The sequence below is a fragment of the Malaya genurostris genome, chromosome 3, assembly GCF_030247185.1.
Source record: "Malaya genurostris strain Urasoe2022 chromosome 3, Malgen_1.1, whole genome shotgun sequence".
Classification (NCBI taxonomy): domain Eukaryota; kingdom Metazoa; phylum Arthropoda; class Insecta; order Diptera; family Culicidae; genus Malaya; species Malaya genurostris.
The window spans coordinates 89,728,326-89,756,040 of NC_080572.1; the positions used below are offsets into that span (position 1 = coordinate 89,728,326).

The 27,715-nt window shown below is 37.6% G+C and overlaps 1 protein-coding gene across 6 annotated transcripts in view; it reads left to right on the forward strand.

The window, feature by feature from the left end:
• Nucleotides 1–27,715, forward strand: part of LOC131439641 (NAD kinase-like) — a 101,572-nt gene that overhangs the window by 26,031 nt on the left and 47,826 nt on the right. Inside the window, exon 1 of one of the 6 annotated variants that reach the window (XM_058610904.1) lies at nt 6,117–6,253. The exons of 2 other annotated variants lie outside the window; for them this stretch is intronic. The gene's annotated coding sequence lies outside the window, so the exon portion shown is untranslated. Of the gene's footprint in view, nt 1–6,116; nt 6,772–6,801; nt 7,040–27,715 lie in introns of those variants that run through there. 3 more of the 6 variants (XM_058610903.1, XM_058610901.1, XM_058610905.1) reach the window with 3 other exon arrangements.

Here is a 27,715-nt window from a genome sequence, read left to right on the forward strand (position 1 = left end):
AGGGTGACGGTTTTAGATATTCAGAAGTGTGAAGAAACATGTACTTTGCATTCACGTCATACAGTTATGTCTATGACATTACCCACCCGCTTTTTCAGCAAAGTAAATTCGGAATTTCAACTAATGTATTAGCTATTCTAACGATTTTGTAATAAAAAAAACTTATTTAAAAACATCATTTCCCTGTTGTTCAATATTCCCAACCTTTGTATCCTATTAATATTAAAATGAATCCAGCAAGTTCATGAACATCAGTCTTCAATGCAGAATTTATAAAGATATTTAGCATATATTTAGAAGCATTTATTTTATATAATTGCCGTTATTGTTATTGACCAGTGTTGTGCTCCCAATACAAGATCAAGCTTTTGTCTTTTGTATTCTAGTAGTTGCATGTGATATTTCAACTGCTGATTTTTATATCGTTGCTTCTCCAGCACTACTTGTTTTTTAAACTCAAATTTCTCTAGTTCTAGCGCGAAGCGTTCTTTCTGCAACTTGATTGATTGATGTGAAAATCGGGCACAATTAGCAATATTAGAGTTTAGTTTGGCAGAGATCCTTTGTCTGCCTTTCAAGCAGAATCTTGCAGAAATTTCGCTTTGTTGCTAGTTGATTGCAGTTTTTTGTATAATGTGCTGGTGACTTTTAGCTGTACGATTGGTTCCTTATTAATCTCATATGTGCCGAAAACGACGTCTTTTAATAGTAAAAAGGTAATAATTACTTTTGGAATGTTTGTAATTGATCAATATTTCACCACCGTGCATATCTGCTCTTTCCAATGAGAGAAGACGAATGATGGTCTCCTATAAATCATTGAATGAATTCAACGTATTTGGCCCTCCACCTGAGGCCGTCAATTCGTTTACGTTATGCTGCAGCTGCCATTTGATTTGTAATTTATTATCGACTCGAATCTAAATTGCATAAAATCGTAGACACAAAAAGTGTAGAACTGAGATATCTTCTACCAGGCTGAAACGGAACGAATTGGAGGTCCCAATTCATTCAAGTAACTCTGTTACCGTCCACCAAAGACAGGAAACCGATTCCTTTGAACTCACAAATCTGTTTGCTTTGGCTATGTCGAGTTGATCTTTCATAAAAGCCACAAGGATGTCAAATTGTCGTTTATTAGTCTTTCTCCTTCTGAATCGCATAGGAAACAACATTTTAATAAAATTAATAAAAATTAAATTTTTAACTTAACGCTTACTTTTTGAAAATTGCAGTGATTAAAATCCACGTTGCCCGATGTGACGTGCTGTTCATATACCCAGTGAGTTCTGTCGAGCTGCATCGGTCCGATTGTGCACGATATCAGCCCGATACACAATCTTCAATCTTGTTCGAAACGCCATCACGTAGAGAAGAAAGACGTAGTCCTGCGTTGTCCTGGGGTGCCTTTTCAAAATTAGCCATATGGAAGAATGGGCAGAACTTAATCGTGAATATCTCGACTTGTATTAAGGGCAGTAACAAGTCAAAATATTCACGATTAAGTTTTAGAATTCTGGATCTAAACTAATTTTAAGAATCCTGGTTCCGAACGTAATTCTAGAACTAAATTCTGAGCATGAATCTCGAACCAGGACTAAGGAGAACTGAATTCCAGAACCCAAGTTTCGAATTCAATTCCAGCATGTAGGTTCTGACCCTATATTCTGGTAAAACGGAATTCAGAATTTAATTATGCTTAAGAAATTCCGGTTTGGAGATTCAAAATTTTGTTCCAGAATCCAGACCTAGGCTTTACACCACGCAAAAGGTCTGCTTTTGATGTTGCTGGTTGGCGGCGACTGCTCCTCACGACGTCCGACGTTTGAGGCATTATACCACGCAGTAAATCTGTTGTTGTCTCGTCTAACGCAAAAGAAGAAGTAATCGAATTTTGTCCAAGATTTACCTTTCATACTCGTCCAGTTGATCATCGGGACTGAGACTACCTCAAAACCATCGAAAAAGGCAAGCAAGCGTAATGAGTTTTTCTCATTGCTTCCCAAAGTTCACGAAAAATTAATTTTCTAGTTATTTATGGTTTTGTCACACTGTTGAAAATTTAATCATAAATTACTGATAATATTTCTGATGGTATGGAGAAAGAATTGTGTTGTTGCGTTGAGGACAAATCGAGATATTCACGATAAAATTCTACCTGTTCTCATACCGGGTGTGTGTTTTGGCGCCCCATATTAAAGTAAGACGTATTCACGTAAAAAAAGTACGGGTGTGTAATGTCAGATACATAACTGGATGTCACACGTTTTCTTTATACTTCCGAATTCAAATTGGTAGTTGATCGATTGTGTGAATTGTGCAACTTTCCCCTTTTTCACTACTAGAATTTTAAACGATGCGCCTAGACTAAATTACAGATTAGTTACATTAAACATTCTGAAGCGCAATTAAATATTATGAAATAACTAGATAGTTCTTTATAATAAAAATGGGCCGTATAGAGTACAGTGAAGTAAAATTTCGCATAATTATTTGGGAGTTTTATTATTATTCTAAATAGAACCGATTTGAAGCATTCTGTAATTGGGAACTGGACCTGACTTCAGAAACTAAATTCAGAACTTAGAACAGACTTAGAATTCAGTTGGATTTTAGTTCTAGAACTACAATTTCGAAACTGAAATCAGTTCCGGAATCGTTTTCCAGAATCCAGTTCAGCACACAGGCTCTGAATTCCAAACCCATATTCCGGAACTAAGTTCTGAAACTTGAAGACGATTTTCCGCCACGACCATCAAAATGGGTTGTATAAAGTACAGTAAAGCAAAATTTCGCATAATTCTTTGAGAGTATTATTATGGTTCTAAAAAGAACCGAATAGAATTCAAGAATAAGGAACTGGACCTGAGTTCAAGAACTTAATTTAGAACCAATAATTATAATTTAATAATTTCGAAACTGAAATCAGTTCCGAAATATAGTTCCAGAATCCAGTTTCAGCATGCAGGCTTTAAATTCTAAACCTATATTCCGGAACTAAAATCTGAAACTTGAAGACGACTTCTCGCTACGACTACCGAAAAGCAAATGAGAACTGCTCTCATTATTGACGACCGCTGCGCTCCCGACGATTGAAGTCCAAATGAAAGCGCGACCTAAGCGTTTGAGGCTTTATACCACGCAAAAGGTCTGCTTTCATTGCCGACTGCTCCACCTGACGACTGAAGTCCAAATGAGATTTGCGACCTGAGCCGTTAAGGTTTTTAACCACGCAGAAGGTGCACTCTACGAAGCTGCTGGTCCCACGACGTCTGCTTGCATCCAACGCACAAGAAGAAATGATCGAATTTCGCATTTTTTTGCATAAATATCTGTTTATTAATCTTATTTTTGTGTATTACATCAACATTTTACAGTACAAGTGTTTTGACCCTTTGGCCTTTCATCTTTGTTGTTCATACGATTCGTTATTAATATTAGGTGTTTTAGTTACTCTTGTTTTACATACTAATGTTTAATCATAATATTTATTTTAATTATTTATAAAATATCTATCTACTTACAACTATCCCTAACCTAAGACGTACAAATTTGGAATTATTTGTATTCCAGAAATTGAGCAACTCTCTTCAAATTTCGTGCAGTATTGTTCGAATTTTTGTTCTAGTATATCCAGGGAGGCCATCTCATGTACTTCACTAGTCCTTGTTCAAGGCGGTAGATTTAGAATCATCTTTAAGATCTTACTTTGAACGCGCTGAAGCCTAAGTTTGTGTGTTCGTGCACAGCCCTGCCAAACATGGACTGCATTGATTTGATCTAACCGCGTTCTGCAGTTTCAAAGTTTTGTTGTCATTGTTTCAAAAATGACGATCAGTTGTTCAACAGAGAATAAATCACCAGAGTCATCCTTTGCTTGTGGTTGATTATTGCCCCAACCAGGAGGGATTTTTGATGAAGATTCTTTTTGTGATCCAGCGGCTAAATCTTTTGGATTGCTGCGAGGAAGTGGTGGCAAATTCGGAATATCCCTCTTCGGTGTGAGCCGTGGGAAATTAACTTCATCCTTCTGTGGAACATTCTTGCGCGTTGATTGTTTACGGGACGCCTGATGTCGAATTTTTGTGAACTCAGCACGCTTGGGACACGATTTGCTAGTAGATGGATGGTCGCCATCACAGTTCACACATTTTACAGCGATGTCATCTAGTAGGCAATCGTTGGTATTGTGTGGTTCGGCATATTTTCCGCATCGACTTTTCATGTGGCAATTCCTCGCTCCATGGCCGTAGTTCAAGCAGTTCGTGCACTGTGTGACATCCCAATGTACCGGTTTATACTTTTGCCATTCGATGATTATGTGAAATAACGATTTAATCGTTTTCAGTTGACTCATGGTGATGGAGCCCTTCTCCAGATGAACCAAGTAGAGTTGAACTCGATACTTTTTGTCCGTGTTATGTCGCTTCATTTTAAATACCATCATAGGCTTAAGTCCAGCCTCCGACAGTACCTGCTTTAGTTCGGCTTCCATCATGTCGGGTAGTCCTCGAAGTACAACCTTCATAGGTTTGTTGGTGGCAATATCGTGTGTGAAGTATTCCGCTTTTGTCTGCTTCAGATAACATTCCACTCCTTTGCAGTGGTTCAAAGCCGGAACAGTTATTTTGTAGTCTTTAGTACATAAACGGATTGTTGCCTGTAGTCCTTTGCTGATCAGGGTGTTGAAATCCGAGCGTAGAGTTGGTGGGAAGCCCTTCAGGTAGAAAGGCGGCATTTTTTCCTTCTTCTGCAGTTCCTCTTCGACATCAACTGGCAGATCAGCGTATTGGTTGTTACTCAGCAAACGGTCAAACACCTGTACATCACTTGGCTTCAGACGCTTAGCATCCTTTGGATCCTTCTCGGATCTATGGCGCGTTTTACCCATAGCTTGGGTAGGTAGACAACTGCGAATAAAAAATAAAACAAAATCGAAATTAGTCGTAGTAGGTTATTCGTCTATCCACATCGAGTGTTAGATGACGAATACTGAGATGATCGAATTTCGACCACGGTTCCCCTTTTATACGCAGTCAGTTGAAGATATGTGCCTGACAACCTCAAAACGTCGTCCTTGCGCGAAAAAGCAAAAGTAAAAAGTTTTCCGTGTTGTTTTTAAAGTTTGAGAAAACTTAATACTTGAGTTGTTTGTGGTTGTATCACACTGTTCAAAATATGATCCTATCCTGACCATATTTTTGATGAAATGATGAAAGAATTATCTTGCTGCCTTTAATACAAGTCGAGATATTCACGATTAAGTTCTGCCCATTCTTCCATATGGCTAATTTTGAAAAGGCACCCCATAGTAAAGTAAGTCGTATTCACGACAAAAAATTCGTTGAAACGTGGACACACTTTCGGTCGGGAAAGTCGATTATCTAGCAATTCTATAAAAAAAAGGTAAAAATAGTTGTGTTTTTCACCTCAAAAACATATTCTTTTTATTTAAATTCCGTGGGTTCACACGTCGACAACATCGGAAAATCCAAGTTAAACTTTTCTAATGGAATAACACCCCTGAAAGCATACCAGTGGAAACGTTTCAGTTTCATCGATTCTAATAGACTAGCGACACCTGTTCGGCGCTAGCTTCACTGCAATCCGCAATATGTTTCTTCAAACCAGAGGCATTGATCGCACCGAGGCGCTGTAGCTATACGTCACTTGTATGTGTTGCCGTTGCCGTGTGAAAACAAAAACACCTGTACCGTACTATTTGTGTACTATTCCGTCGCCAAGCGTCGCGCCATTGTCCGTGTAGAGAAGTAGAAACTGCGATGTGTTTGCACAAGAGCGTAGAGTGACCACTCCAAGAGTGTTTGGGTATTGATGTCTGCCAGTGCCTATAAATCCCTCACTGGAGGAATTAGTTTTTTTCTCTCTCTCTCTCTCTCTCTCTCTCGCGCGCACTGTATACATATCTGTCGGCCTCTCACCGTACTTTCAAGTGCCGATGGTCACAGTCAGCCTGCCTGCCTGGCCTGCCTGCCTGACTGACTGACTGACTAACTGACTGACTGACTGGTTGACTGGCTGAGTGAGTGAGTGAGTAAGCGAGTGAATGAGTAAAGGGGGTTCCGTCTATAGTATTTTCAAATGCTGTACCATGGCCCATAGTAGTGATCGCGAGACTAGCCATCGACAAAGGTGGCGGTGCGGGTGCGCTCTGTGATATAGAGTTGAAAACCGATTCGGTGTCCCTGAAAGTGTCATTAGTGCACGCGGTCAGCAGAGACATCAGCTGCAGGTGAGCAGTCTGGTTCTGCCGTGTTCGGTTTTCAAACGGCAACTCGGCAACAAGTCTCTCGGGAAACCACGTAGAGGACGCAAAGGTGGCTTGCTTAGTAGTGTACTCTCGCTGGATACGTGTGGAATTCCTCAGGCGGTGTAACGTCGCAAGTGATTCGGCGCTAGTCTGCCTGAATGAAAGTGCTCATAGTGGTATCCGAGATCTAGTAACGAAATTAAATTTGATTCGAGGAAGGTGCAGTCGGAGGAAAACCTGAGGAATATATGTAAAACATGTAATTGGCTTCTATGCCGACGCCGCTACTGCCGTCGTTCCAATGTTACTTTTATCTACGGTGATTGCGCTTTCGAGCGTTAAGTGTTCGACGAGGGTTCTATGTGTTCGTCGCGGTGCCCCGAGGCATATTTCGCTCTAGTGAGTTTCATTAGTAATCCGCACAAACGTCAGAAATTGTGGTTTGCGTCGGCGGGACTTGATACGGGTGCAATCATATTAATAACTATCAAACCGCTCGAGTACGACATTTCAATTAGGTTTGCCTGTTTCCCGCTTCGCTAGCTCAACAACTAAGGCCAAAAATGAAAAATTAACTCACACTCACTACAACAGCGAATCGGGGAAACTAATGTACGTCAACACTGCTGTTCGCGAAATACTTCTTTTGATTCCATCAGCAACTTTTCTGGAGGGGCAAGCAACACGCGTGTGGCTCCACTGACCGCATTGAACAAAATATACCACGAGTGTTGTTTTGTTGGTATTGGCGTGATCATCAGACACCAGGTGTTAATCATTAATCTGACCTATCCTATCGTGACGGCTCGCGATAATATTAAGACTAGCTGCCACCGTTTGCATGGCACAAACCGAGCATCACGACTACAATCACATTTTCAAATCTGTCTCGCGGGATCGTAAACAAATAGTTTAATTATGACCTGACCTCCTAAAGTCAGTAAGTAGAGTGTTGAGCTTGTTTCCACTGCACTACAAGATTTAAATTTACTCCGTTCCTTAAGCGGAAACGTCACTTTGATTGAAATTCTACAGCGAACTGTAATGCATTTGTTTGAAATTTTGCCATCGGTAGTAAATTTTGCACAATTTCCCGTTTGTGTACCATCGAGTAAGTGTTGGAAACAAAGTAGCTCCTCCTCCAATATGCCTGAAATTGGCAAATTGCCTTGCGTTTTTGATTTGCAATCCACGCTACGCCACACGCTAAATTATCTATTTAATCGATTGATCAATCACACTTACAGTGCGCAGTGGCAGCTGACGCTCAGTTGTCAGACGAAAAGAACATCAAAACAAATCAATATAATCTATTTCACATTTTTTTCAAAAGGATTTATTTTGACTTCTACATGAAACAATAACAAGTATCCGGATCAATCACAAAAGTTAATGTTTTTGATTCAACTAACCTGTCGGTTTAATTTTTTTTATAATCCGAAAGGGTCAATCTACCAACAGTCAGCATATTAGTAGAGCCGTCTTATTATTTTGCAGATCACTCGACTTTCAATCAACGAATTGTGATAAAATCCGATACAACATCTTTACTTCGGCTCTACGAATCAATACTGAAGGCAAAAATATTTCGAAAAATATCCAATACTGCTGTTATAGCGATGCAAAAACTCGAAGCGAATGCTCCTGTTTTCATCTCATTCTAACGGTCAATCTATCGAATAGAGACAGCAGATTCCACTCTAACTAATGGTTTTTGCGTATATGACATGAGTACTGGAGCCAGTACTCAAGTTGAAAAATTTATTTTTTTCACATGCTGTCTATTCAAAATGATCATTACAATCGTCCCGCGACTCACTTTTTTTTCCGATTATTACGAAGCTGTCATTGAAATTGTTTCTAACCAGGATTTCATTTCGGGAGAGGCCCAAAGATGAAAAAATAAAGTTACTGAAGATTGCTTTACGGCTGTTTTTAACATACACTTTAAACTTTTCAACTGGAACTGATATTGTATTACATTTCATTACGTTTACTGTCTTGTTATTTCTGTAACACATGTCTGAGACATTCTAAATAATTATATGTTTTTGATGTCGGGAGGGGCCAGGGCCCCTCGGGCCCCCCCTCTGGGTACGTGACTGTTTCTAACATCAATCGAAAGCTTGTTGGTTTTTCTTGTAAATCATCAGAAGAGTTGAGCGTCAAATATGCAATTAAAACAGCCATGATCTCAAGCTACTTGATTTTACAGATTACAGAATTTAATCAGATATTAAAATCATTCACGAAATGGTTCGCAACCTAAATGTCAGTCGCATCGTAGCACTAGCTATGCAATTTCCTTGAACACTAACAAGTTGGCTGCGAAGTCGGTTGAAACAACCGAAGGTCAAGTTCCGCATCGTAATGCAGTACCCGCCCGCGTCTTTGTTCTGCCGGATCTGCAAACAGGTCATACCACAAACGCTTCCGCAGTATTTCCTATTTGGAATGTCGTTTTGTTTTCGAAACTCATTTCTTGGTTTCTTCAAATCGCACTTTGTCTTGTTGTTGTTCGTTTGCTTGGGAAATTTTGTTATTTCAATTTGACTGGGCTAGACTTCTATAGAATTCGATTAGATACAATTTCCTACGTTTATTTGAATCAATATGAATACGTGTAGTCTGTCGTAGCAAAGCAACTGTTTTATTGCAACGGTTTGCCCTCACATTACGAGTTGTTCAACCCACTGAACATAATCAGCTAGATTCTGTATGAAGGAACGAAAATGGTGGTTTTGGTGGTTCCAGCGCATTTCACTTATAATAATAAGTAGTTTGCCAATACATTCCACGGAAGTATTGAAAGATGTATTTTCAATCAAAAGACTAGATCTAATGAATTGTCACGATGGAAGCCATCGTAATGAAGATTGGTCCCGAATAAGTTGGGAGAAGAGCCCGCCCTTTGGCCGCAAATTATTGATAGTAAGAAGCTAACATTTTCACTCACCCTACCCAATACATTCATATTGGGAGACCTTTGGGTTCCTCCCGGTCCTCTGATTCATAGAAAACGTGAATAAAGAAAAAAGTTCGTATAATGAATTAAATTAATTTTTATTGTAATAGTAACGACGAGTATGTAGAATGTACCTAATGTAATATAATAATATGCAACTGCAATTATACGTTTTAAAAGTGTTGGGTCGTTGTTTTTTAAATAACTATTTATTGGAATATGAGTTAAAATTAAATTATTAAGATTTAAATTGGGTGTTCAGCCACAAGTGGTGACTTTTCAGCTCTATTATATACATGATTTGGTTGTTACCATGAAGACATCATTTGCTTCCGTAATTCTGTGATTTTTGTGTAGGGAAAATTGTAAACCTACTTGTATTGTGTAATGGGGAAAAGGAATTACTAACTTTCTAACTAATACAGAGAGCGAATCGATTCAATTGAAGATTGCATCGATTTTTGTCGGAATTTGCTTATAATATTATATGACATTACATCTAATGGTTCTATATTTGTGAGTCTGTGTAACTCATTTGTACTAAACCAGGGAGGACGCGTCAAAATCATTTTCAGAATTGTATTCTAAATACTTTGAAGCGTTTTCTTCCTGGTGGAACAACAACTTGGCCAAATTGGTACTGCATAAAGCGTGGCTGGTCTGAAAATTTGTTCATAAATTAACAATTTGTTTTGTGTTAGACAGAGCTTAGAATTTCTGTTTATAAGAGGATATAAACATTTAATATATTTATTACGCTTTGCCTGGATTCCTTCAATGTGATCCTTGAAAGTGAGTTTTTGTTATACGTTAAACCTAAGTATTTTGCTTGATCAGACCATGTCAATTCCAAGCCATTCAATTTGAGAATGTGATTGTTGATTGGTTTAAGAAAAGAAGCTCTTGGCTTATGAAGAAAGATAATTAATTGAGTTTTTGCTGCATTTAGTTTAATTTTTCATTTTGACAGATAATCACTGAAAATATTTAAACTTCTTTGTAGGCGACTGCAGATCACTCTTAGATTTCTACCTGTGGCTAACAGACTTGTGTCGTCACAGAATAGCGATTTCTGACAACCAACGGGTAGATTTGGAAGATCAGAAGTGAAAATATTATATAAGATTGGAGCTACGCTCGAACCCTGCGGCTCGTACGGGTAGCAATTTAGATTTACAATTCTGATAGCTAACCTGAAGAGTACGATCAATTAAATAATTTTGAATCATTTTGATCAAATAAATAGGAAACTGGAAATCAGACATTTTTGCTATCAAACCTTTGTGCCAAACACTGTCGAATGCTTTTTCTATGTCTAGAAGAGCAACTCCAGTGGATAACCCAGAAGATTTATTTGCTTTTATCATGTTCGTTACTCTTATAAGTTGATGAGTAGTTGAATGTTCATGACGAAATCCAAACTGGTTTGGTAAAAAAATTGAATTCTCATTTATATAAGACATCATTCTCAACAAAATATTTTTTTCAAAAAGTTTACTGATAGAAGAAAGTCAACTAATTTGTCGATAACTTGATGCTTCTGCTGGGTTTTTATCAGGTTTGAGGATAGGAATTACTTTAGCGTTTTTCCATCTTTTTGGGAAGTAAGCTAAAGAAAAACACTTGTTGAAAATTTTAACCAAGAGTCTCAAGGCAACCTCGGGAAGATTTTGAATAAGAATATTAAAAATTCCATCGTTACCAGGAGCCTTCATGTTCTTAAGTTTCCTAATGATTGACTTAATTTTATCAAAATTCGTCTCAATAATGTCATTTGCTAATAACACTTGAGTTGAAATATGATCATATTTCAGTGAGACTTCATTTTCAATAGGACTCACTACGTTCAAATTAAAATTGTGGACACTCTCGAACTACTGAGCAAATTTTTCAGCTTTTTCGCCATTTGTAAGAAGTATTTGATTTTCTTCCTTGAGAGCAGTAATTGGTTTCTGAGGTTTCATAAGAACCTTAGAAAGTTTCCAGAAAGGTTTAGAATAAGGTTTAATTTGTTCAACCTTTTTAGCGAAATTTTCATTTCGCAAAAGAGTAAATCTATGTTTAATTCCTTTTTGTAAATCCTTAACTATGTTTTTCATAGCAGGATCACGAGAACGTTGATATTGTCGTCGACGAACATTCTTCAACCGAATGAGCAGTTGAAGATTGTCCTCGATGAAAGGAGAATTTAATTTAGTTTGAGCTTTGGGAACTGGAGAATTTCTAGCTTCGACAATGTAATGATTTAAATTATCAATTGCTGTCTCGATGTCCACAGAAATGTCCTAAACAGTTTCATAATCCACACGATTTTCAATGTGAGATCTGTAATCCAATCAATTATCTCTAATTGGATTAATTATAGCTTCGTTGGAAAGTCTGAATGTTACAGGAAGATGATCTGAGTCAAAGTCAGCATGTGTAATCGGTTCACTACAAATGTGACTTTGATGTGTTAGAACCAGATCAATTGTAGACGGGTTTTTCACGGAAGAAAAGCAAGTCGGATTACTGGGATGAAGAACTGTGAAGTAACCAGCTGAGAGTTGATTATGAAGTATTTTACCATTACTGTTATTTTTCCTACAATTCCACTGGACATGCTTTGCATTTAAGTCCCCAATTACGAAAAATTTCGGTTGATATCTTGTGAGTTTTTGCAAATCGCCTTTAAAGAAATTTAATTGTTCGCCGGTGCATTGGAATGGCAAATATGCTCCAGCGATTAAATAAATTCCATGAATGGTTTCAACTTCGATTCCCAAGCTTTCAATAACTTTAGTATTGAAAGAAGGTAAAATTCGATGTTTAATTTGCCATTGCACAAAAATGGCAACTCCACCACCCATTCCAGTAAACCTGTCAAATCGATGAACCACATAATGTGGATTACTTTTCAATTTGACATTTGGTTTAAGAAAAGTGTGTGTGTGTGTGTGTGTGTGTGTGTGTGTGTGTGTGTATGTGTGTATGTGACAAACAATGTCACTAGATTTCCTCAGATATGGCTAAACAGATTTCCACAAACTCAGTTTCAAATAAAAGGTCTTACGGCTCCATAGATCGCTATTGAATTTTATCCCGATCCGACATCCGGTTCCGGAATTACAAGTCATTATGTGCAAATCTATGAGAAAATGCGCACTCAATTTTCTCGGAAATTTTCCAACCGATTTTTACAAACTAAGTTGCAAATGACAGGTCTTGGAATTATTTAAAAAGTCTCCGAACAGTTGATCCAGATCCGACTTCCGGTTCCGGTATTGCAGTGCCATTAGTAAAAATTTTCAATTTCATGAGTATTTTGTCACAAGTGATGGCGGAACGAGGTGCACATTTCTATAAAATTTACTGGTAAATGTATCTAGTTGGCAGACGTTGTTAGCTGTTGGATATATAAATCTACTTTGAGACTACTAGTGCCCGGTTTCCGCTTCCGAACGCACCGGTAATAGAGAAGAAAAGCTCCAAAACCGGAACTCACATCGATTTCTCAGCAACGTTCATATCGATTTCCACAAATCATGATTCAAATTAAAGCCCTCAGTGTCTTAAAAGATACTGTGCCATTTCACCTAAATCCGACTTCCGGTTCCGAAATTATAGGGCAACGAGTATCAAAACTTTCAAACTGTCATACAAAATGATGCAAAATCGGTACGGAAGAAGAAAACGCCACCATCTAGCACACAGCGTGTTTTGTTCAATTTTGTATAGCGTGCAGGGTTGCCATATTCAAAGCTATATTAACCTAATTGTTTACAAATTAAAAAGGTAATGGTAGTTTATACCAAAGAAAGTTTTTGATTTTATTCAAGTTTGAAAGAAAAAAATCTTGACATAATCTTCTAGTGATTGTTTTGAAAACATAAGTAATATGAAAAAGGCATCATTGCACCACTAGGTGGATTAAAAAAGGTTTTAATCATATTTCCAGTTCTAGAAGCACCAGAAGTAGTGATCAAAAAGCACCGAAACGGAACTTACATCGGATTTCCTGAGTTGCCTGGGCGATTTTTGAAAACTTACAATCAAATTAAAAGTCACAAGGTTCCGCAGGTATAACGATTTTTACTTCCGGTTCCTAAAGTGTGATGAGTGTTCAAACTTTCAAACCGTGCCAAATTCGCGTGACTTTAAACAGGTACGCTATCTTAAGGACTGAGGACAGTACCGTAAAGTGGTAGGTTTTTTGCTGTTTTCCCGTTTGAAATTAAATTTTCTTGGAAACGGTGCAGAATATAGAAAAATCCACCTGACACCTGAAGACATTCGAAATTTAGTTGAGAATATTCTGTGAAATTTTCAGAATGATTAATTGAGTTATTAATGTATATTTTAGTGTACTCGATCAATTTTCTATAACTTCTTCTTGGACGCCATTTTTGTTACATTGTTACATTGATTTAAGAATTCACTAGCTTCATATATACGTAGGGTTTCAATGAATCAAAACTCATCGAATTTAAATATCATTCCGATTCTTAGAGCTAAGGCAGTGTGCCTAATTGGTATAAACAAACCACCGATAGCTGTCAATTAGGTTTTGCAAGATGGCATCATAAATGAACTTGTGATGAATAAAGTTATTTTTTTATATGTAGCGGAGGTTTATTTACATTTCCAATAACACATATTTATATTAGAATGAACACGTAAACAAACCACTGTTAGCTGTCAAATGATGTTCATTGAGTGAATTTTGTGAGGTTATGTCATGTTCGTGCAGAACCTAATTGATGTGCATTCAGCGAATTTTATGAGGTTCGTGTAAAACCTTATACATTCTCGTGAAACGATTGTATTTCTTCAATTCAATTCCTATGTCATCAGTTTTTCTATGCCTACTGCTTGGCATCATCGCGATGATTATGGTCAAATTATTGATAGCAATACAAAACGTTCTGTTTACAGTACACAGGACACGATTCGAACTCATTGTATGATATCGATCTGCCGAGTTGTTAAAATAGCTCTGCTAGCTTAATTATTTATACCCTTCAACGGCCTCTTTCGCATTTAGTAAGTGAAGCTAGCTTGATAAGTTCCGATGGATTCGAGTAGTTTAACGAAGGATTGTGAGTAATGTGGTTCTAAAAGTACACATAAACTAGTGATTAGCTGAAAAAAAATGCACTCCAAAATGAACAGCCGACTGGTAAACGGTTAAAACCTGTCAAAAACTTTGAAATTCGGCCAGCTACGTTACAAAGTATTCAACGTCAAGCAATGTTACAAATTATTTCGCATCGGATCCTATCAAGAATGTGCTTTGGAAGCATGTATTTTTTAAATAATTCGTGAAGCAAACGAAAAAAAACCCTCGATATTCTCAAAATTCATCGCTGTGTGATAAATGGTGTCAGATGTGTGGAAATGAGCAATTTCGCACACGCTGTTAGATAGCTAAATCGGTTTTTCCATACCAATTAACGTGTGATAAATGTTTTTACAATCTTCATATTTTAATAACTTTATGCGTTCTACGAAATGTCGGTGGCGGTCGGTCGTGAAAAATTCCGAAATTAGAATTGTATTAACTAACCTCAGAACACACACACACACACATGTCGCATCGACCAACTTTTAGCCGCACTGGAATCTGTATGGAATGTCGCTACTGGAGTTGCCATTTACATGAGTGAAATGTTTAACAGTCCAATTAGAGATAATTAATAAATTTGCTGCCAACTTTCTGATCCTATGAGCGATTTTACCGAGTAACCGGATTGTAAACCGAGGAACGCATAAGAAGATTTAGTCTTTAAAAAATGCATGCGTAACAATTATTCAGGATATCGGAAAAACAATCTTCTACACTTTCATATTAATAGAGGGAACCTTTCCGTATTAGGACTAACTTAACAAAATCGTCAGCAGCGGATAAAGGAAGATCATTTACCCAGCTGTCGTATGTTCGAGCCCCGACCTGGAAGGATTCGTAGTGTCAGTAGAATCGTAGCACCAGCCTTGCAATGGTTCTGTACACTCTGAATCGACTGCAAAGTCTGTTGAAACAAAAGTTCAAATTCCACTACAGGAATGTAATACCAGGGCTTTGCTTTAACGTGTAAAATATTTTTTCAATATGCATGAACTTACCTGTAAATATTTTTGGGATTTCCATCGAGCATAGGTGTTCCGGGATTCCACGCACTTCGCGCTGCATGGATGTGTCGAAAAATAAAGTCGAGTCAAGGACATTTAGGAGGCTGTCACGGATAGAAATATATCTTGAAGGGTCGATTTCCTGTGACGTATGGTTAAAATATACTGTCATGAGTCTCGTTTGAGATTGAAGCTCGATTCTCGAAGTTATTAATAACCAGGGGATTCAGTACCTCACATCATATTAGCAGTCGCGATGAAAGTTCCCAAAAACGATTTTTCAATTGAAGAACTCCCGCCAGAACTTCAAGACTCATTGTATGTGTCGAATGCATGCATCCTAAAGCAATTCGCAAACAACGATACTGAATTCGTTCAAGTTTGATTATATGAGAGTTTGCAGCGGAACGAAAGCAAACGCATCCATATTACATCACTGAAAGTATCGTTGTCTGATACAATTTTATTAGATCTTCCGGGTGAGCACCCCACCAAGATCCTGTTATTGTTCGAAGAAAATTTACTCTTTGTTGGTATTTTGTTATTAGATATCTAATGTATCCTCCCACGTGCATTTGGAATCAAACCACATCCCGAGGTATTTAAAAGTCAAAACCTATTGGATCATTCTTCCCATCATATGAAGCTGAAGCTGCGCGCGATCATGCTTTCTTGAAGAGACGACCAGCTCTGTTTCCTCCGTAGAGAATTCGATACCCTGATGAACAGACCAAACAGACAATTTATCTAAGGTATCTTGCAATGGTTTTTGCAGATCAATAGATTTGGGTCCAGTAATTGAAACCACGCCATCATCTGCCAATTGTCTTAGTGTACATGGGGATACTAGACAGCTGTGAATGTCATTCACGTAAAAATTATAGAGGAGCGGACTGAGGCATGAGCCTTGCGGGAGACCCATGTAGCTAATTCTGAATGTTGCTAAATCGCCATGTGAAAAATACATGCATTTCTCTGACAAAAGATTATGCAAATAATTTTTTATAACCGTTGGAAGTTCATGTTGAGTATCTGACAACAAACCGTTCGTCTCGACCCAAGTGTCGAGAATAATTTTTTCGACCAATTTTCTGATGCAGGACAACATTGCAATGGGTCTATATGAGTTGTGATTGGAAGCTGGCTTCCCTGGCTTTTGAATGGCGATAACTTTCACTTGCCTCCAGTCAGGTGGAACAATATTTCGCTCAAGAAATTGTTGAACAATTCCAACGAACGTCTTTTTGTAACGACGGGCAGATTCTTCACCAAGTTGAATTTAATTCTGTCCAATCCAGGAGCGTTATTGTTACAAGACATGAGTGCTATGGAAAATTCCATCATTGAAAAGGGGCTATCAATGGAACCATTATTTGGAGAAGACTCGCAAATAATGCTCTGCGTAGGAACAGAATCTGGACAAACTTTCCTTGCAAAATCAAATATCCATCGGTTCGAGTATTCCTCACTCTCATTTCCTACGTTACGATTCCTCATTCGTCTGGCCGTATTCCATAGAGTGCTCATTGATAAACAAACCTTCGAAAAAATGTCTCCAATAGCTACATTGCTTGGCCCGAAGTATGCTCTTATACTTGGTTTCTAAAGTCAAGCATTTTTAAAAATTCTGAGGAGTTTCTACTCCTCGTTCTAAAAACGCCTTGAAAGCATTTTGTTACGCGTGTTTAGCATCTGAGCACTCTTTGTCCCACCAAGGGTTTGGAGGCCTTCTGTTAGACGATGGACCAAGAAATCGTTTGGTTTGGGCTTGTTCTGCGGCCTCCAGAATCGAACAAACGAGGAAGTCATATTCTTCAAGTGGGGGGAGCTCTTCCATTGAGTTCAAGGTACTTGAGATACTACTTCTATGTTTAATCCAGTCAACATGTTTTGTCAAATCATATGGAATATTAACTGAATTAGCAATGCTTTTGTTACTGCTAATTGAGATGATGATTGGTAAATGTCTCAGTCCTCACTAAACGACTGCTAGTGGAGGGTATTATACAAGGTTAGTTAGTTGCACTGATTACATGATTCCGATTTTTCTCTTTGTTTTCATTGGTGTATATTCTGTTGCGTTGAATAGTGGGCAAACATTGTGAAAAAGGCGATTTTTTGTGAGTTTTTTTGTTTACAGGGCAGTTTTCTGGAAACTGTTCTTGGCAAATAACAATTTCCAACCTATTGCAAATATGGATAATATAAAACGTTTTCTTGATTAGTACGACAAAATATTCAATCGATGGACCAAGATTTACAAATTTGACAAGCAACGAAAAAATTTTACCATGCAATCTACTGCAGTATCTGGCGATACAATTCATGTGTGTTTGTTGCAGTAAGACATTGACCTAAATTTCTTCACTGACTCCGTCTGACGGACGGATCATATTTAGTAAGTGTGATCTGAAAATAAACCCACAGAAACGTGAGTCAGAACGATGAGAGAAAACAAAATCAAACTAAAAGTCACGCCCACCTGAAAGAAGTTTTTTTTAACCAAATCTCAAATCACATATTACTATAACGAAAGTTTTCTCAAATATCACTGTGAAATAGTCGTGCTACTCTTCAAAAAGCTCTGCCATTTAAATTAAACATATTTCACACGTGGAGTATTTTTTCTTACATTTTTTTCATTTGTTGTGTCACTACACCAAATCAGATTTAACATAGATATAATTACCTCACTAGAGTAATTACTTCTTAAATCACTTAAATTACCTGATCTGCACATCTTGTTCGCTGTGCTCTTTTTCTTCTCGTTCCCATATTTTCATGATTTCAACTAATCAATTACTATAGTGATCGAGTTGAAGTAGTCAATGTATTCCCTTTCAGTCTTTGTTTAGTTTATTGCATTGCCATTCTTTCTGTGTAAAAATTAAAAGAAGAATGAATTGTTTGAACCCATAAAATAATCATAAAATAGCCATACATTTTAAAATCATCAAATAACATGCTGCATATGTATCGGTAGGAAGTTAGCGTTTTTTTTTTTGTTACAATGAAACAATAATTTCGGATGGAAAATTAAACACCTGTTTCAACACAATCCATAATTTAATTCTTCGTTTTCATTTTCGCTCTTCACAGAAAGAAATAATGAATTTTACACGACATAAAAATCAATAGTAACAAGAAATAGACATGAGTTGAATCGAAAATTTGATTGAAACTCATCATCGATGCAAAACTAAATTGAAATGAATTGAATTTCCAATTAATAGAACTGTATCTTTCAATTAACGCTTAGTTTTGCGAATAAATTATATTGAAACGTACAGAAATGTAAAGTAACTTTATGTTTAAATACCTGCTCCAAACATGTGCATAAAAATAGATGAAAATTCACAAAATATTTTTATCTGTGTTCATGACGGTTCCAGAACCGGAAGTCGCATCCGCGCCAAAGTCGATGAGTCTTTGAGACCATAAAGCATTTAATTTGGCTCTAAATTTGTGAAAATCAATTCAGCCGTCTGTGAGAAAATGAAGAAAATTTCGTTTTTCAATTTTTAACCACTATTTTCGGGGCTTCCGGAACCGGGGACTGGGAATCGACATAGCTGAAATCGGTTGGTTTGACTAGCAACTAGAAACACAACCTACAAATTGAAACAATTTTGAGTCAAATTTAGAAAAAATCCTTTTTGAGCATTTTGAGGTTGCAATTTCGTATACATTTACGAAACCGGAAGTAGGATACGGACAAAATTCTATACTTACTAATGGGAACATAATAATTTCATTTGATTCTACACAGAAAGAAACAATGAAATTTACACGACATGTAAATCAATAGTAACATGGAATAGACATGTGTTGAATCGAAAGTTTGATTGAAAACCATCATCGATGCAAAATTAAATTTGATTGCATTGAATTTTAAATAAATAGAAGTGTATCTTTCAATAACGGCTTAGTTTGGCGATTAAATTGTATTGAAACGTACAAAATTTGAAAGTAAACTTATGTTTAATGCCTGCTTCAAATATGTGCATGGAAATATATGTAAATTCACAACATATTTTTTTCTGTGTAAGTTTGTAGAAATCGATCAAGCCGGTTAAAAGAAATTGGAGTGATTTCCGTTTTTGAGTACATGATCACTTTTTTCGGTACTTCCGGAACAACCAAAATCAATGTATTTGGTTATCAACTAACCAAACCTGTTCGAAAGAAGAATTATACGGCTAGTTGAAAATATTTTGCCCGATTTTTCAGCGAAGCTTGTGAAAATTTGTTGAGCAGTCTTTGAAAATATCGAGTGCACTTTTTTATACGTTTGCACATTTTACTCTGTTTCTCCGAAAAGAAAGTCAGATGAGGATGAACATAAATAGCTGGCTATGAGTTATGCAGTTATGCGGTCTCTGAGCTCCATTCGGGTAAAATTCAATAGCAGGCTATGGGACCGAGAGACCTCTCATTTGAATCTTAGTTTGTGAAAATAGATCCAGTTATCCGAGAAAATTGAGTGCACATTTTTGTTTCATACACACACATGCACACGCACATATACACAGACCTTTTGCGTACTCGACGAACTGAGTTGAATGGTATATGAAGCCTCTGTTCGAAAGTCAGTTTTTTTTAAGTGGTTACATATTCTTTCTACACATCTTGACTACCTTATTGGCAATTTATCGTCTTTTGAAGCTAACCAATCAGGCACCCAATTTTCGAATTCTTTGTAGTAATCGGAGTGTTGCTCAGCCAATGCGTATCCAATCGATGAAAACAAATGATAGTCGGAAGGGACCAAGTCTAATGAATACGGCGGGTGGGGTAGCAGCTCCCAGCCAAGTGTTTAGATAGTGCAGGTATATTGTCGTGCAATAAAATTACCTTGCCGCATCTACTGGAATATTCTGGTCGTTATTCGATCAATTCATGGTTCAAATTGATCATTTGTTTTTTTCCTTCCCACCAATCGATTATCCTTCTTAATCCGCATTTCACCCGACTAGCAGTGTTCATATGTGAGATTTTGTTATTCAATAATATAATAAGACACACTGCTTAAGCTCCATGATGCCAAGGGTAAGCCTTTTTTGCAGTCGATGTTAATGGTTGCCTCCGATTAACCCATGATTTTTTTCCGTATTGGATTTAGTTTTTAAGCGATAAGGAATTGTTTGTTGTGCAACATTAAACATTGCTGCGCCTTTAACTTTTGACTGAAAGTATCATCCAATTTCCCATTCTTCATTTCTCGCATCAAAATCATTATTCCTGAACCGTTTAAACCATCTTTTGCATAATTATTCTGATATGGCATGATCACCAAATGCCTCGACAAGCATACGACTCGACTCTGTAACACTTTTTTTTAATTAAAACAAAAAACTAATGCCTTCCGCAAATCATCAGTTTCTGGTACAACATTCGACATTTTGGCAGATGTCATATCAACTAAACAAAAAAAAGTAAGACTCGTTCACACCGAACATTCATTATCGACATATTTGTATCTTAAAGGGCTATCCGCACTAGACCGACCCGATCGATCCGAGCTCTCCGGCATCGATTTTTTTTTCTGCATAGGCTGCATCGGATTGGCCTAATGCGGTGCAACGCTCACTACCGGTACTGTTATGATACACCAGAAATCATGGGTTTGAGATTAATTACTCACCTATTTAGAGTATAAGTTTCTGATATATGTCGTTGTCTTGATCTAGTAGGATTCTCAGTGTTCGTAGGTTCGTATGATTGTCCATGTCATCGTCATGAACACTCAGGAAACGGCTGCGAAGTCTGTTGAAACAGAGAGTTTAGTTTCGCATCGAAGTTGAGCAACCTGAATACTCCTTTCTTTCATAATCTCAAAATGAATCATGACAACAATAAATATACACTGAGGTCTTTTTTTATGCGGTTTTTTACACGACTTTTTTATGCGAATTTTCAGAGTTATGCGGTTTTTTTATGCGAAGTTTCAGAGTTATGCGGTTTTTTTTATGCGAATTTTCAGAGTTATGTGGTTTTTTTTTTATGCGGTACGTAAATTCGCATAAAAAAAGACTGTATAGAGTGTATATTGGACAGTATATACTGCTCATAATCGCATATCAGTCCCACATCGATTTTCGCCAATTTTGAGTTCGCTTGAGGAATGAAATCTATCCTCAATATACTGTCAAAAATTGAAATCAAAGTTGAGGGTTTGTTCAATGAAAAGTGAAAAAAATATCGCATATCAGTCCCATTCAGTGTAAATTTCAATAATTTCATTTGTTGCAATATTGGAATAGCTAAGGTGTATTACCGATATTTCACGTATTAATACCATGATTTGGAATTAGGTGACACAATAGATAAAAAATGGGAAATAAAATTTTGATTGTCTTTTTCTCGACATGCCGATTTTCCATATGGGACAGATATGCAAGTATGGGCAGTATAGGTCATGTATAAAATATATCACGATCGCTTCAGAATGAAATTCCCAACAGTCTCATCACAAACACGTTCAAGTTCATCATCAACCAGGTGACTATCGATTGAATGTACAATCATGACATTGCGATACGATGTAACAAATGGTCAAACCTGTTGTATTTTGCGTGTGAAACAATACTATATTCCTTAACAGTTATTTTGTTTTTCTGGATCCAACTCCAAACATAAAATATAATCCAAATATGAATAATATTTAAAGCTTCGGTAGTTAATTTTAATTATTTTTGTTGAAAACTGAACCATCATCCATTGGGAACCATCCGTTTGTTTGACTTTTTGAACGACATTCGAATAGTAGAACTTCACTTCACTTCACGAAGGTGGCAAATAAGAGCCAGTGACTTCTCCAGGGACACCTTAAAGCGAAGCTATAAGGTCATTCCGAACGCTGGAATTGTTTATGCAGAAAATGGATCGCAAACAGCAGCAATGACACAACACACGCATACATTCGTAGAAAAAAAAACAAGAATCGGTGAAGATTCCAAAAATCGGCCATTGACCGCTGACAAATGCGTCTACAGCAACTCTCCAATGTGTTCGTTACCGAGTGTTTCGGCTTATAAATTGTGCTGTGTGCTACACTCTCGCTACTTCTAGGTATACAAGCTTCACGAACACGATGCGACCCATTCGAACGAATCGAAACACAGCCCTGATGTGAGTAACAACTTCGATGGTGACCTTACTCTTCCGCTTTTGAACAACATTTTTACTGCGTGATCTTCCAACGCGTAACACCGCAAACTGACCGGCTGGAGGTCAACCAGAAACTGTGGAGTACCGTGGCAACCTTCGTACACTTTAAGTGCACATTGGCGTTGAGTGGATTTACGTTTAATTAGGACAATAATGGTTGTATGTTATGCTCGTAAAGTTGTTATGGATTTCTTTTGCGAAAATTTAAAAGGCATTTGCGCTCAATGGTAGATATTTGAAACAACATTACACAGTTTACCAGTCACTCGGTATGACGTCCAACATGGAAAACATGGATTCAACGAAAACTAGATCACAGGGCATTAGTTACTCATGTCACTCAGACTGCTGAAATAACGGAAGTGGTTTGTTTGTTTTCAATCTCGTCGCTTTGTGGCGGCATGTTAGAGGGAGTTACTTAGCACGTTACCTGTTGCACGTTATCTGATTAATATATTCTATATCCGCTGAATTGCACCTGTTGTAAGAAAAAATAAGAATTCTAGTAGCGACTCTTTGGTTGACTCAGCGATGACTGGCAGTAAATACTCATTAGGAAAAAAACTGCCAAGTCATTGTTTTTGGCAAATTTGATATAAGCTAATTGCCATATTGAGCAGTATTGTTTTAATTTGAAGGGGAAAAAAGTTTACTTTTACCCCCAAATTTATGCTAGGTGCACATAACCATTTTTCATTTAAGTTTACGTTTCGTCTTCGACTCATCAGTGCGTCAGCAGATTATGTTGAACTGCTGACGCAAACCCCCGGATCAACATAATCCGCTGAGCAGACGTAAAGTTAATGCTATTTGCAAGACACTTTTTTTGTACACATGAAGTGTAACGTCTAACCTGACGTCTCGAACGAAACAAGTTTCGGCTTACTGGCCGTACAGATTGTGGTAATTTGAAGGGGAAAAAAGTTTACTTTTACCCCCAAATTTATGCTAGGTGCACATAACCATTTTCATTTAAGTTTACGTTTCGTCTTCGACTCATCAGTGCGTCAGCAGATTATGTTGAACTGCTGACGCAAACCCCCGGATCAACATAATCCGCTGAGCAGACGTAAAGTTAATGCTATTTGCAAGACACTTTTTTTGTACACATGAAGTGTAACGTCTAACCTGACGTCTCGAACGAAACAAGTTTCGGCTTACTGGCCGTACAGATTGTGGTAATTTGAAGGGGAAAAAAGTTTACTTTTACCCCCAAATTTATGCTAGGTGCACATAACCATTTTCATTTAAGTTTACGTTTCGTCTTCGACTCATCAGTGCGTCAGCAGATTATGTTGAACTGCTGACGCAAACCCCCGGATCAACATAATACGCTGAGCAGACGTAAAGTTAATGCTATTTGCAAGACACTTTTTTTGTACACATGAAGTGTAACGTCTAACCTGACGTCTCGAACGAAACAAGTTTCGGCTTACTGGCCGTACAGATTGTGGTAATTTGAAGGGGAAAAAAGTTTACTTTTACCTCCAAATTTATGCTAGGTGCACATAACCATTTTCATTTAAGTTTACGTTTCGTCTTCGACTCATCAGTGCGTCAGCAGATTATGTTGAACTGCTGACGCAAACCCCCGGATCAACATAATCCGCTGAGCAGACGTAAAGTTAATGCTATTTGCAAGACACTTTTTTTGTACACATGAAGTGTAACGTCTAACCTGACGTCTCGAACGAAACAAGTTTCGGCTTACTGGCCGTACAGATTGTGGTAATTTGAAGGGGAAAAAAGTTTACTTTTACCCCCAAATTTATGCTAGGTGCACATAACCATTTTCATTTAAGTTTACGTTTCGTCTTCGACTCATCAGTGCGTCAGCAGATTATGTTGAACTGCTGACGCAAACCCCCGGATCAACATAATCCGCTGAGCAGACGTAAAGTTAATGCTATTTGCAAGACACTTTTTTTGTACACATGAAGTGTAACGTCTAACCTGACGTCTCGAACGAAACAAGTTTCGGCTTACTGGCCGTACAGATTGTGGTAATTTGAAGGGGAAAAAAGTTTACTTTTACCCCCAAATTTATGCTAGGTGCACATAACCATTTTCATTTAAGTTTACGTTTCGTCTTCGACTCATCAGTGCGTCAGCAGATTATGTTGAACTGCTGACGCAAACCCCCGGATCAACATAATCCGCTGAGCAGACGTAAAGTTAATGCTATTTGCAAGACACTTTTTTTGTACACATGAAGTGTAACGTCTAACCTGACGTCTCGAACGAAACAAGTTTCGGCTTACTGGCCGTACAGATTGTGGTAATTTGAAGGGGAAAAAAGTTTACTTTTACCCCCAAATTTATGCTAGGTGCACATAACCATTTTCATTTAAGTTTACGTTTCGTCTTCGACTCATCAGTGCGTCAGCAGATTATGTTGAACTGCTGACGCAAACCCCCGGATCAACATAATCCGCTGAGCAGACGTAAAGTTAATGCTATTTGCAAGACACTTTTTTTGTACACATGAAGTGTAACGTCTAACCTGACGTCTCGAACGAAACAAGTTTCGGCTTACTGGCCGTACAGATTGTGGTAATTTGAAGGGGAAAAAGCTTACTTTTACCCCCAAGATTACCACAATCTGTACGGCCAGTAAGCCGAAACTTGTTTCGTTCGAGACGTCAGGTTAGACGTTACACTTCATGTGTACAAAAAAAGTGTCTTGCAAATAGCATTAACTTTACGTCTGCTCAGCGGATTATGTTGATCCGGGGGTTTGCGTCAGCAGTTCAACATAATCTGCTGACGCACTGATGAGTCGAAGACGAAACGTAAACTTAAATGAAAATGGTTATGTGCACCTAGCATAAATTTGGGGGTAAAAGTAAACTTTTTTCCCCTTCAAATTACCACAATCTGTACGGCCAGTAAGCTGAAACTTGTTTCGTTCGAGACGTCAGGTTAGACGTTACACTTCATGTGTACAAAAAAAGTGTCTTGCAAATAGCATTAACTTTACGTCTGCTCAGCGGATTATGTTGATCCGGGGGTTTGCGTCAGCAGTTCAACATAATCTGCTGACGCACTGATGAGTCGAAGACGAAACGTAAACTTAAATGAAAATGGTTATGTGCACCTAGCATAAATTTGGGGGTAAAAGTAAACTTTTTTCCCCTTCAAATTACCACAATCTGTACGGCCAGTAAGCTGAAACTTGTTTCGTTCGAGACGTCAGGTTAGACGTTACACTTCATGTGTACAAAAAAAGTGTCTTGCAAATAGCATTAACTTTACGTCTGCTCAGCGGATTATGTTGATCCGGGGGTTTGCGTCAGCAGTTCAACATAATCTGCTGACGCACTGATGAGTCGAAGACGAAACGTAAACTTAAATGAAAATGGTTATGTGCACCTAGCATAAATTTGGGGGTAAAAGTAAACTTTTTTCCCCTTCAAATTACCACAATCTGTACGGCCAGTAAGCCGAAACTTGTTTCGTTCGAGACGTCAGGTTAGACGTTACACTTCATGTGTACAAAAAAAGTGTCTTGCAAATAGCATTAACTTTACGTCTGCTCAGCGGATTATGTTGATCCGGGGGTTTGCGTCAGCAGTTCAACATAATCTGCTGACGCACTGATGAGTCGAAGACGAAACGTAAACTTAAATGAAAATGGTTATGTGCACCTAGCATAAATTTGGGGGTAAAAGTAAACTTTTTTCCCCTTCAAATTACCACAATCTGTACGGCCAGTAAGCCGAAACTTGTTTCGTTCGAGACGTCAGGTTAGACGTTACACTTCATGTGTACAAAAAAAGTGTCTTGCAAATAGCATTAACTTTACGTCTGCTCAGCGGATTATGTTGATCCGGGGGTTTGCGTCAGCAGTTCAACATAATCTGCTGACGCACTGATGAGTCGAAGACGAAACGTAAACTTAAATGAGTATTGTTTTGCCTATCTTAATCATTTGTGTATATCTTTTCAGGGTGGATGACCTTGTGTTTGGCTTATCTTTTCACTCGGTCATTATCTCACTTGGTCAGTTCAGTATAGAAGAAACATTGGAAGAAAACAAGCAGCGTTCATTGTATGATTCGCCATACAATTTAATCCGTATGACTCGTATGACCGATATCTGACTGATTGCCAATCATTGATTGAACGATCGGAACATCAGGCGTTCCACAACTAGTTCCGTAACCAGTTTGCAACAAAAACTTATTAATAGTTTCCGTGGAAGAGTTGTTATTTGAGAAACCAGTTGTCATACGTTGGACCTCTGACTTGACAGGATTCTAGTGTCACTTGGTTTCGTAGATATACCGGTATAAGTGACGTAACAAATCGACGGCAAATCGCACTGTTTATTTATCCGCTCAATTTTATCGGAGATTGCTGTACCAATTTCGGTTATCTAAGCCCGTTATCTGGCCATTGTTTTGAAAAACAACGCAAACAGCGCCGGATTTGAAAACATAATCGTATAAGTGTCGTAACCGACAATCTGCACTTTTCTATTTACGCAATTTTTTAATAGGTTGCTGAATCGATTTGAGTCAAATTAAGGCTCATTTGTAAGCTATCGTTATATTTTGGAAAATAATTCACAGTTTTCTCAAATAAAATTCGATTGATTTCGAAACTTGGACTTGTTTGAAGTTGCAAATGGATTAATAGTTGAATTCAAATGTGATACTGTTGATACATTTGATTTTCGGAATGAGTAATTCCCCAATCACTTCGTTCAAATCGGTGTAACTCGGAAACCATTAATTGTGCAAAAATTTTGTCCAAGAAGAAGTTTTAGGAAATCGATTGGACACTCTAAACACTGAAAAAAATTGAATACTCATTCAATAATAAAAAAAACTAATCGCAAAAACCAAATTGAAGAAAACGAATTATTTCAATTTTTTGTATTATTTCAATTGTAACTTTCTCATTACCACAAACATTGACGTTGATTTGGTTAGAGTATTTCTAAAAATGAAGAAATTGCTACTGAAAAATATTTAAGCATTTGCATAAGTTCAAGTTTCTGGCGAAAAACTGTCATTTAAACATTAGAACGTGATCCTAAACATTAAATGTAATATATTTGCTCATAGTGACCTTTCTCCTAAACTCTTCCGTTCTAGACCCAACTAACCAATAAGTAATAAAACGACGTCGTGCACTGCTAAAAAAAAATTGAGATTTTACATCTTATAAGATGCATTTAAAGGGAGCGTTCACGC